This window comes from Podarcis cretensis (genome assembly GCF_951804945.1).
Source record: "Podarcis cretensis genome assembly, chromosome: 14".
In the NCBI taxonomy this organism is placed as follows: Eukaryota; Metazoa; Chordata; class Lepidosauria; order Squamata; family Lacertidae; genus Podarcis; species Podarcis cretensis.
Window position 1 is genome coordinate 16,506,427 of NC_137183.1, and position 9,759 is coordinate 16,516,185.

The window sequence follows — 9,759 nt, forward strand, 5'->3', positions numbered from 1 at the left end:
GTGGCTAGCAGGACTAAACTGCTTCTGACGCAACAGAACACTGTGACAGAAGCCAGAGCGCACGGAAACGCCATTTGCCTTCCCACCACAGTGGTACCTATTTATCTACTTGCACTGGCATGCTTTTGAACTGCTAGGTTGGCAGGAGCTGGGACAGAGCAATGGGAGCTCACCCAGTTGTGGGGATTCGAACCACCGACCTTCCGATCGGCAAGCCCAAGAGGCTCAGTGGTTTAGACCACAGCGCCACCCGAAGATGTCCTGCGAGGCAGTGGAAGTTTAGGATCAGACAGGGAGGAAGGAGGGGAAACGCAAACTCAGAAGCCAGTTCTTAACCAGCTGGGATGGAAACAGTGCTTAGGTAGCCTGGGGAAATATAATGAGCAACTTTAACTTATGCTTATAATGAATGCAGAGTTGATTCAGATGAGAAATGCAGACACTCCTTGTAAAAGTGTGTTAAGTAGGAAGCACTATACGTACAAGGAGAATTCACCCTGACATTGTGGTCGCAGAGATGGATATCTTGGAGAGCTACTGTCAGTTAGTGCGGGCAACACTGAGCCTAAACAGATGATAGTGATTTAAATTTGTATACTGCCCTCCATCCATAGATCTCAAGGCAGTTCACAATATAAAAATGCAATATAAAAACTACAAAATAAGAACAATAGCAAACCAATGAACTCGCCTCCCACAACACATTTAAAAGGGCATCAGATGTCAATCAGCCAAAGGCTTGGTTGAAGAAGAACATTCTCTCCTGATGTCTAAAGTTGTATAATGAAGGTGCCAGCCAAACCTCTCTGTGGATTGTTGTTGTTTAGTCGCTTAGTCGTGTCCGACTCCTCGTGACCCCATGGACCAGAGCACACCAGGCACTCCTGTCTTCCACTGCCTCCCGCAGTTTGGCCAAACTCATGCTGGTAGCTTTGAGAACACTGTCCAACCACCTCATCTCGTCATCTGTTGTCCCCTTCTCCTTGTGACCTCCATCTTTCCCAACATCAGGGTCTTTTCCAGGGTGTCTTCTCTTCTCATGAGGTGGCCAAAATATTGGAGCCTCAGCTTCAGGATCTGTACTTCCAGTGAGCACTCAGGGCTGATTTCCTTCACAATGGACAGGTTTGATCTTCTTGCAGTCCATGGGACTCTCAAGAGTCTCCTCCATCACCATAATTCAAAAGCATCAATTCTTCGGCGATCAGCCTTCTTGATGGTCCAGCTCTCACTTCCATACATCACTACTGGGAAAACCATAGCTTTAACTATACGGATGTCTCTGCTTTTTAAGATGCTGACTAGGTTTGTCATTGCTTTTCTCCCAAGAAGCAGGCGTCTTTTAATTTCATGACTGCTGTCACCATCTGCAGTGATCATGGAGCCCAAGAAAGTAAAGTCTCTCACTGCCTCCATTTCTTCCCCTTCTATTTGCCAGGAGGTGATGGGACCAGTGGCCATGATCTTCATTTTTTTTTTATGTTGAGCTTCAGACCATATTTTGCACTCTCCTCTCTCTGCAGATGCCATTCCACAAATGGAGAGCTACTGCGGAAAAGGCCTATTTTCATGTTGCCACCATCCAGACATCTAGTGAAGGAGGCACAGGAAGTAAGGCCCCAGATGATGCGCAATTGGTCCAACTTGGTATAAGTCAGCTTCTTGTGTTCCCATGTTTAAACTTTCAGGCTTCCTGTAGGCATCTGGTTGGCCATTGTGTGAACAGGATCCTAGGCTAGATGGGTCACTGGCCTGATCCAGGAATGCTCTTTTTATGTTCCTAAAGGCTCACAGTGTTTGCATGTGAGTTCCTATCTCGCTGCCTGTGAAATAAAAGCACATTCCTTCCACACCACAGAGTCGAACTTTTACAAGAACTTTTGCATGAGCGGAAAAAAAGGACTTGGAAAGCCCAGGGAATTGGAGGCCGCAAGTTGTGGACTGTACTGGAGAGCATCTCCAAGCAAATATGAAATAATCCCAGCTGATTCATCATCTTGGGTGGGTGGGAGAAAACAGGAGAGCAAAGAGGAATACAGTCCAAACTAAACTGTTTGATAAAAAAATATATACTTTGAACCACATCTGAGTCCAAGCCTAAGCTAATTAAACATCTGTGACATATTTAATACCGACTCAGTAAACATTGACAGTGTGGAGTGTATTCATGAGACTTTGCAGTACCGCTTAGACAGCAGAAAGGTCAAGCACTGTGCATTAAGCACTTGCAACACAAGCACACTGGCCCCATTTGCCCTATACATTTACATGTTGATAGCTTCCTCCAAAAACCCTGGGAACTGTAGCTTGTTATGGGTGCTGATAGTTGTTAATAGGAACCCCCCCCCCCCCGTTCCTTTTACCAAACTGCAATTCCCAGAGTGGCTTAACTATCAATCCCTCTTCACAGATAATTTTTATATGCAGTTTTGACTGATGTGCACATTTTTTACACACACGAACCCCCCGAACATAATGCATTTTTGAGACTTATTTTTTACTCATCTTTGTAACTTTATATGCATTTTTGTACACATAACTTGGCTGGAGCATTGCAAACTTCAAAGAAGGGCAAATTTAGAAAAAGTGATCCCAAAGAATCATGGGAACTGTAGCTTTGTAAACTGCAGTTCCCAGGATTCTTGGTGGTGAGCCCAGTGCTTGAGAGATACAGTGTGTGTGTGTGTGTGTGTGTGTGTGCGCGCGCGCAACATAGCTGTCAACTTACAGTTTTGAAAATAAGGGACCAGCAGCCAAAATAAGGGATTTTCCAAGCACAGGTATGTTCAACTTCTGAGCCCCCCCGAGCCAAAGGCAGAAAGCCCAGCCAGCAGCCAAATGAAGCCTCAAGTGGTGGTTCCCACAGCGCAGCAACCTGGCAAAGGGGATGCAGCAAGGAAAACCACCGTCACCTCTCCACTGGGAAGCGCTGAGCAAAGTCCAGTCCCCAGGCAACGCGGCTGACTTGATCGGCACAAGGCATGCAAGCTCCACCCCCCAGTCATTCTTAGACTCCTTATTGGGTGAGCAACACAGCCAAGCAACACAGTTGGAGCCTCCCTCCTCCCTGGCCGGCAGGCAGGGAGGGAGAAGAGCTGCTTCCTTGAAACCCGGGAAATTTAAGGGACATCATCAATAAGGGACAGCAGCGGGACACGGTGCTGGGATAAGGGACTTTCCTGCCAAATAAGGGACGGTTGACGGGTATGGTGTGGAACCTTATTTTATTGTCTTATTTATTAAATTTATATTCTGCCTTTCCATCCCAAAGGGATCCCCAAGTCTGATTTAAGATCACTGGGCACACTGGGCAAAATGTTGTTTCACACTTCTTTTCTTTTATACAGGCAGATAAGCTCTGGATCAAAGCTGTGCTTTAATTTTCTCAAGTTAGTGGAGGGCAAGCTTGTCCAATGGGTCTGGTTCTCCACCTGCTGTTGGTCTCTGAAGAGAGACATACAGTGCTTGGCATTTACCTCCTGATGTTCTGAGCTTGCAAATGTCAAAACTGAATTAACGCTTGTATTTTGATTACCCCAAGGACTGATTCACAAAGCCAGCGAGACAAAAGGGTCGCTTCAAAACGACAGGCATAAAACCTTCAGAGCCACACATTAACAAGAGGCGTGCATTCATGTGATAATAAAGCTATCAGTTCTGTGTCAGATGTTCACTTAGCCAGGTTATTACATGACATTTGTAAGTAATATCTGATTAATATGCCCAGAAGGGGAGGAAACACCCCTTGAAATGGCATTCCCTGCACTTACGAGGTGACAGGCTAGTATCAGTGCAGCGTCATAAACAGAGATGCCCTGTCACATTTCAATTTGGAGATAGGAAGTGAGGAAACTTGAGCACAGACCCTCCAAGTGTCCTTGTTTTCCAGACACAGTCCTGGATTTAAAGAAGCCATTCCAGTTTCTGAACTGATCCCAGAATGCCCTGCTTTAAAGGTAAAGGGACCCCTGACCATTAGGTCCCATCATGGCCGACTCTGGGGTTGCAGCGCTCAGCTCGCTTTATTGGCCAAGGGAGCTTCCAGGTCATGTGACTAGCATGACTAAGCCACTTCTGGCGAACTAGAGCAGTGCACGGAAACGCCGTTTACCTTCCCGCTGGAGCGGTACTTATTTATCTACTTGCACTTTGACGTGCTTTCGAACTGCTAGGTCAGCAGGAGCAGGGACTGAGCAACGGGAGCTCACCCTGTCGCAGGGATTCGAACCGCCGACCTTCTGATCGGCAAGTCCTAGGCTCTATGGTTTAACCCACAGTGCCACCTGCGTTCCTCCTGCTTTTCTTTAGGACATCCCTATTTTCATTGGAGAAATATTGTCGGGTATGTGAGTGAACTTTTCAATAAAGTCCAAAAACCTACTCTTGATTTATTAAAAACTGCAATGGCTTAACTCACAGGTGGAAAAACCTCAGGCCCAAAGCCCAAATGTGGCCCTCAGAGCCTTACTACCTGGCCCTTGGAACACTTTCCAGGCCACACTCCTCACTGGCCTTCCTATGAACCCCAAGTGTGTTTGCCTGGCTGGTAAAGGTAAAGGACCCCTGGAGGGTTAAATCCAGTCAAAGGCGACTATGGGGTTGCACCACTTATCTTGCTTTCAGGACGAGGGAACCGACGTTTGACCACAGACAGCTTTCTAGGTCATGTGACCAGCAAGACTAAATTGCTTCTGGTGCAACGGGACACAGTGATCGAAACCAGAGTGCATGGAAACGCTGTTTGCCTTTTGGGGGGACGCAGGGGTACGCATACCCCTAAACATCCTGTGAATGTAAGTTTGGTCTCATTGAGGGGCGTTATTTTAATATGAGTAGGAAAATGAGAGTACAGTGGTACCTCAGGTTAAGAGCTTAATTTGTTCTGGAGGTCCATTCCTAACCTGAAACTGTTCTTAACCTGAGGCACCACTTTAGCTAATGGGGCCTCTTACTGCCGCCACGCGATTTTTGTTCTCATCCTGAAGCACAGTTCTTAACCCGAGGTACTATTTCTGGGTTAGCGGAGTCTGTAACCTGAAGCGTCTGTAAGCTGAAGCATCTGTAACCTGAGGTACCACTGTACCCCTAAACATTTTTTTTTAGGAAAAAAAGCACTGGTGATACCTATTCCTCTACTTGCACTGGTGTGCTTTCAAACTGCTAGGTTGGCAGAGGCTGGGACAGAGCAATGGGAGCTCAACCCGTTGCGGGGATTCGAACCGCTGACCTTCTGATCGGCAAGCCCAAGAGGCTCAGTGGTTTAGAGCACAGCACCACCCTTTGCCTGGCTGGTATGTGACCTTGAGCTCTGATAGTTCCTCTTGCTTGTCTGGAGGGAGAATTGAATGGGTGGCATTGAAGGCAGTGCACCTTTGAATACCATTTGCTGGGAACTGCAAGCAGGAAGAGCTCTGTTGCACTCAGGTGCCCAATCAGATGCCCATGGCTTGCCACTATAAGGTTGGCCACTATGAGAACAGAATGCTGGACTAGAAGAGCCTGAGTATTCCTTTTTTTTTTTTAACTTGCTTGGCTTGGCCTTGCAATGACCGACACACATTTCAAACATGTATCTGACTACTTGCATATCATTTAGCCTTATTTTATTTATTTATTGACTTTTATTACATTCATAATTGAAGAATTGATGCTTTTGAATTATGGTGATGGAGGAGACTCTTGAGAGTCCCATGGACTGCAAGAAGATCAAACCTATCCATTCTTAAGGAAATCAGCCCTGAGTGCTCACTGGAAGGACAGATCATGCAGCTGAGGCTCCAATACTTTGGCCACCTCATTAGAAGAGAAGACTCCCTGGAAAAGACCCTGATGTTGGGAAAGATGGAGGGCACAAGGAGAAGGGGACGACAGAGGACGAGATGGTTGGACAGTGTTCTTGAAAGCCACCAGCATGAGTTTGACCAAACTGCGGGAGGCAGTGGAAGACAGGAGTGCCTGGTGTGCTCTGGTCCATGGGGTCACAAAGAGTCGGACATGACTAAATGACTAAACAACAACAAATTACATTCATACACTGCCCAGCTTTAAGGTTCAGGTTTAAGGCTAAATAAATGACTCCCAACCCAGACAACAGGTTATAAGTGTCAAATCTGGTAGGTGTCGGCTGTGCTCTAAGAGCGGGCACAACATGTGCTGTTGATTGTAAGTCACAGATGAGCTAAGAAGGCATTTAAGCTCTGCTTCTTGCAAGAGCTTTTTCCCATCCGAAGGGTTGTTTCTGAGAATACTCAAAGGATTGCTTGAGGCTTAGTGGAATTGGCTAGCACCAAGGTGTTTCTCTTAAGCGGTGGACACTTCCGTGTATGGATACGGGAGAGCTGCCACCTTTTCCTGCATGGAAGGGATGGAGTGTTTTCCAAGAACAAAGTTCAAGTTGTGGCAGGATCAAGGTGCAAAAGTTCAGCCATCTCTTCACTTGAAGTTCAGTCCATGAAATCTGATGGAGAACCCCAGGTTTTGCAGTAGAAGTAGAAAAAAAAATGCAGAAGAAGGAAAAATATGCCTAGGCAGTGACGTCTCCCTCCCCCTCAATAATAACAATAATGAGGATCTCAGTCCAGTTCAAGGTTCCTACATCCTACTATTGCAATAAAAGTTCCCATTTGAACCAATGGAAACTATTATTATTATTATTATTATTATTATTATTATTATTAATTGCAATGCACATATGCCTCCCAAAAATATCTGGATTAGGACAACAGTAGAGGACAAAGGATTAAAGCCCCAGTTCTGACCTTCCAAAATAGGATCCTTTTGGCAAATTAAGTAGGATCCAACTCTCCTAGAACAGGGGTACTAACATGGTGCCGTCCTGATGTTGTTGGACTACAGCTCCCATCATCCCTTTCAGCCATGCTGGCTGGAGCTAATGGTAGTCCACCATATTGAGGGCATCACTTGGCCTATAACCTCTGAACGACCCTGTTCCTCTACCATTTAATTTAGGAGGACCCTGTTGTTTTCTTAATTGACGAACCACCTTCCACATCAGCCTCAGGGCAATATACATAAAAACAACTAGAGACAGGTTTACAAATGGTACCAAAAATATCAGTCCAAGATGGGTTTAAAAATAATACAGAACAAACACCTCAGGAAGAGACCTGGAAGATCTCGTTGAACAAAACGGTCTCCAGTTGTCTCTGGAAAGTGAAGATTGTGGTTGACAATTGTATCTCAACAGGAACGAGGGCAGCTGCATTGAAACCCCTGCCCCGAGTCATTGTAAAATCAGTTTCTGATGATTAATTTGACCGCTTCAACTTTTTTACTCCTTCAAACTATTATATTGGTGCGTTTCAGTTAATTTGCTGTTTTTCCTGCATTTTAATGTTCTGTTGTGTAAGCCGCTCTGGGTTCTTTCTTTCTTTCTTTCTTTCTTTCTTTCTTTCTTTCTTTCTTTCTTTCTTTCTTTCTTTCTTATGACATATGAAATAAATAATGCTGAGGGACTCCTGGGCCTCCAGATGCCATGGGACTCCAACTCCATCAGCTCCCGCCAGCATAGCCAATGGTCAGTGTTAGAAGTATTGGTTTGTTGGTTGCTCGAGAGCAATCAGGCAATATGCCTCCAAAGCGTGTTTCTAAGGCTTTCTTATTCGTGATAAAACCTTTGGAATGCAGAGCGCCTCTATTCCGTGTCTTGCTCATTCACTGGCACAATCTGAGAGTGGGCGGTCCTTAAACCTTCCCCAGCAGAGTCGTTTCTTGATGCCCAGTCTGCGCCTCCCCTCTCTGCGTGGAAGCCTACTGCGCAAGGAAGGCGTGGGTAACGGAGGACCTCTCTCCTCCTGGCACCGCCTCACCTCCTCCGAGCCATGCATCTCCTCTCCACTGGAGGCGTGGCTACCTTCCTCCGCTGAGGAGGTGCTGCTTCCCACGATCTTTGGGGGCTCTCTGTAATCCACCCAGCCTTTCCCCTCTTGCCGATGGCAGTTCCCTGACAGTCAGGGATAATGGGTGCTGTAGTACAGCTAGGAAGGGGAGCATCCATCAATTTCAATTTCTCCCCATTTCCAATCTTAAATTCAGTTCTCCACATGGCCACATCAGTTTATTATTATTTTTAAGACAGCATGAAGGTTCATCTGATTTTCCTCCAATGCACATATTTCTGCATAATATGCTCATTTTTGCAAAGCAACATTCCCTAACACGATGCTTTTCTGTACATTATTTTCACGACTAGATGGGTTTTTATGCGCACTTTATATGGAATTTTGTTCATGACACTTGGTTGGAGACCTGCATTGCAAAATTCGGAGGTGTGTGGAGTTTGATGTACATCTGTTCACAAATTGTTTTGCCAAGTGCAAATTATGTAGGTTCAGCTTGAATCGTAAAATTAATAGATTCTTTCCCCATGCCTAAATAAAGCAACATCTGGAGGACCATAAATCAATTAAACTATGTACCTAGTGAACATCAAGTTTGGCCTTAAATCAATCTTAGAACAAGCTTCATCAACCTGGAGTCTTCCAAGTGCTTTAGACTGCAGCTAGCATATCTGGGGGAGAAGGGAAGAATTACACAACAGTTTGGTCATTCTTTGAGGCCTGCCAGCTTTATTAGTGTTGAATTTGTTCAACAGCAACAAGATGCAATCTTTTCATGTCACTTCCGCTACTACCCTCTAGTGGTGAATTTTAGCCTTGGCACTTTAAACTACAAATAAAAGCTGGAAAACAAGCTAAATAACAAATCCTGCAAAATATTGGATAACTCTGAGGCAATGAAATGTCATTGTTCGTTCGGTTGGCTTGAGTAAGCTTGGCAAAATTCAGATTGCACCAAAGTACAAGACTCAAGTCAAAAGACCTGAAGCCTTTTTCTTAGGTATCATGGGTAAAAAAAAAAGGACCCCTGGATGGTTAAGTCCAGCCAAAGGCGACTATGGGGTTGCAGCGCTCATCTCGCTTTCAGGCCAAGGGAGCCGGTGTTTGTCCACAAATAGCTTTCCGGGTCATGTATGACTAAACTACTTCATGCATGACTAAACTACTTCTGGTGGAACGGGACACCGTGATGGAAACCAGAGCACAAGGAAACACCATTTACCTTGCTGCCACAGTGGTACCTATTTATCTACTTGCACTGGCGTGCTTTCGAACTGCTAGGTTGGCAGGAGCTGGGACCGAGCAACGGGAGCTCACCCCAGTGGACAAACACCGGCTCCCTCGGCCTGAAAGTGAGATGAGAGCCACAACCCCATAGTCCAGGGGTCCTTTTCCTTACCTTTTATCCTTTTACTTATGGGGTGTGTCCTAACCACTCACCTGTGATCAATGAAGAATCATTCATCCATCAATAGCCATTGAATAAGCTTCTTCACCTACTTCTGGAAATCCCCACCAGCCATCAATATCCACCGGCAAGCAAACACAGAAAGAGTCTCTGCTGCAATTTATAAACTTTGCCTTCTGTAAAGCATGGCACACATCAAGGCTGGTGGGGCAAGGCTAGCAAAATTCAAACAAAGGAAGGATTGAGTATTTGGAGAAATACTTCTTAGAGGAGCTTTGGGGTGCTTAAAGAACACGCTCTATAATGCTAGGCTGGGCAACCTGTGGCCCTCCAGGTGTTGCCAGTATTCCAAATCCCATCATCTCTGGCCAGTTGCTATGCTGCCTGGCGCTTATGGGAGTTGGAGTCCAACAGCCTCTGGCGAGCCACAGATTTCTCACCCCTGCAGAATGCAACTGGAGGGAGCATCTTTAAAGAGTACACACAGAAGCA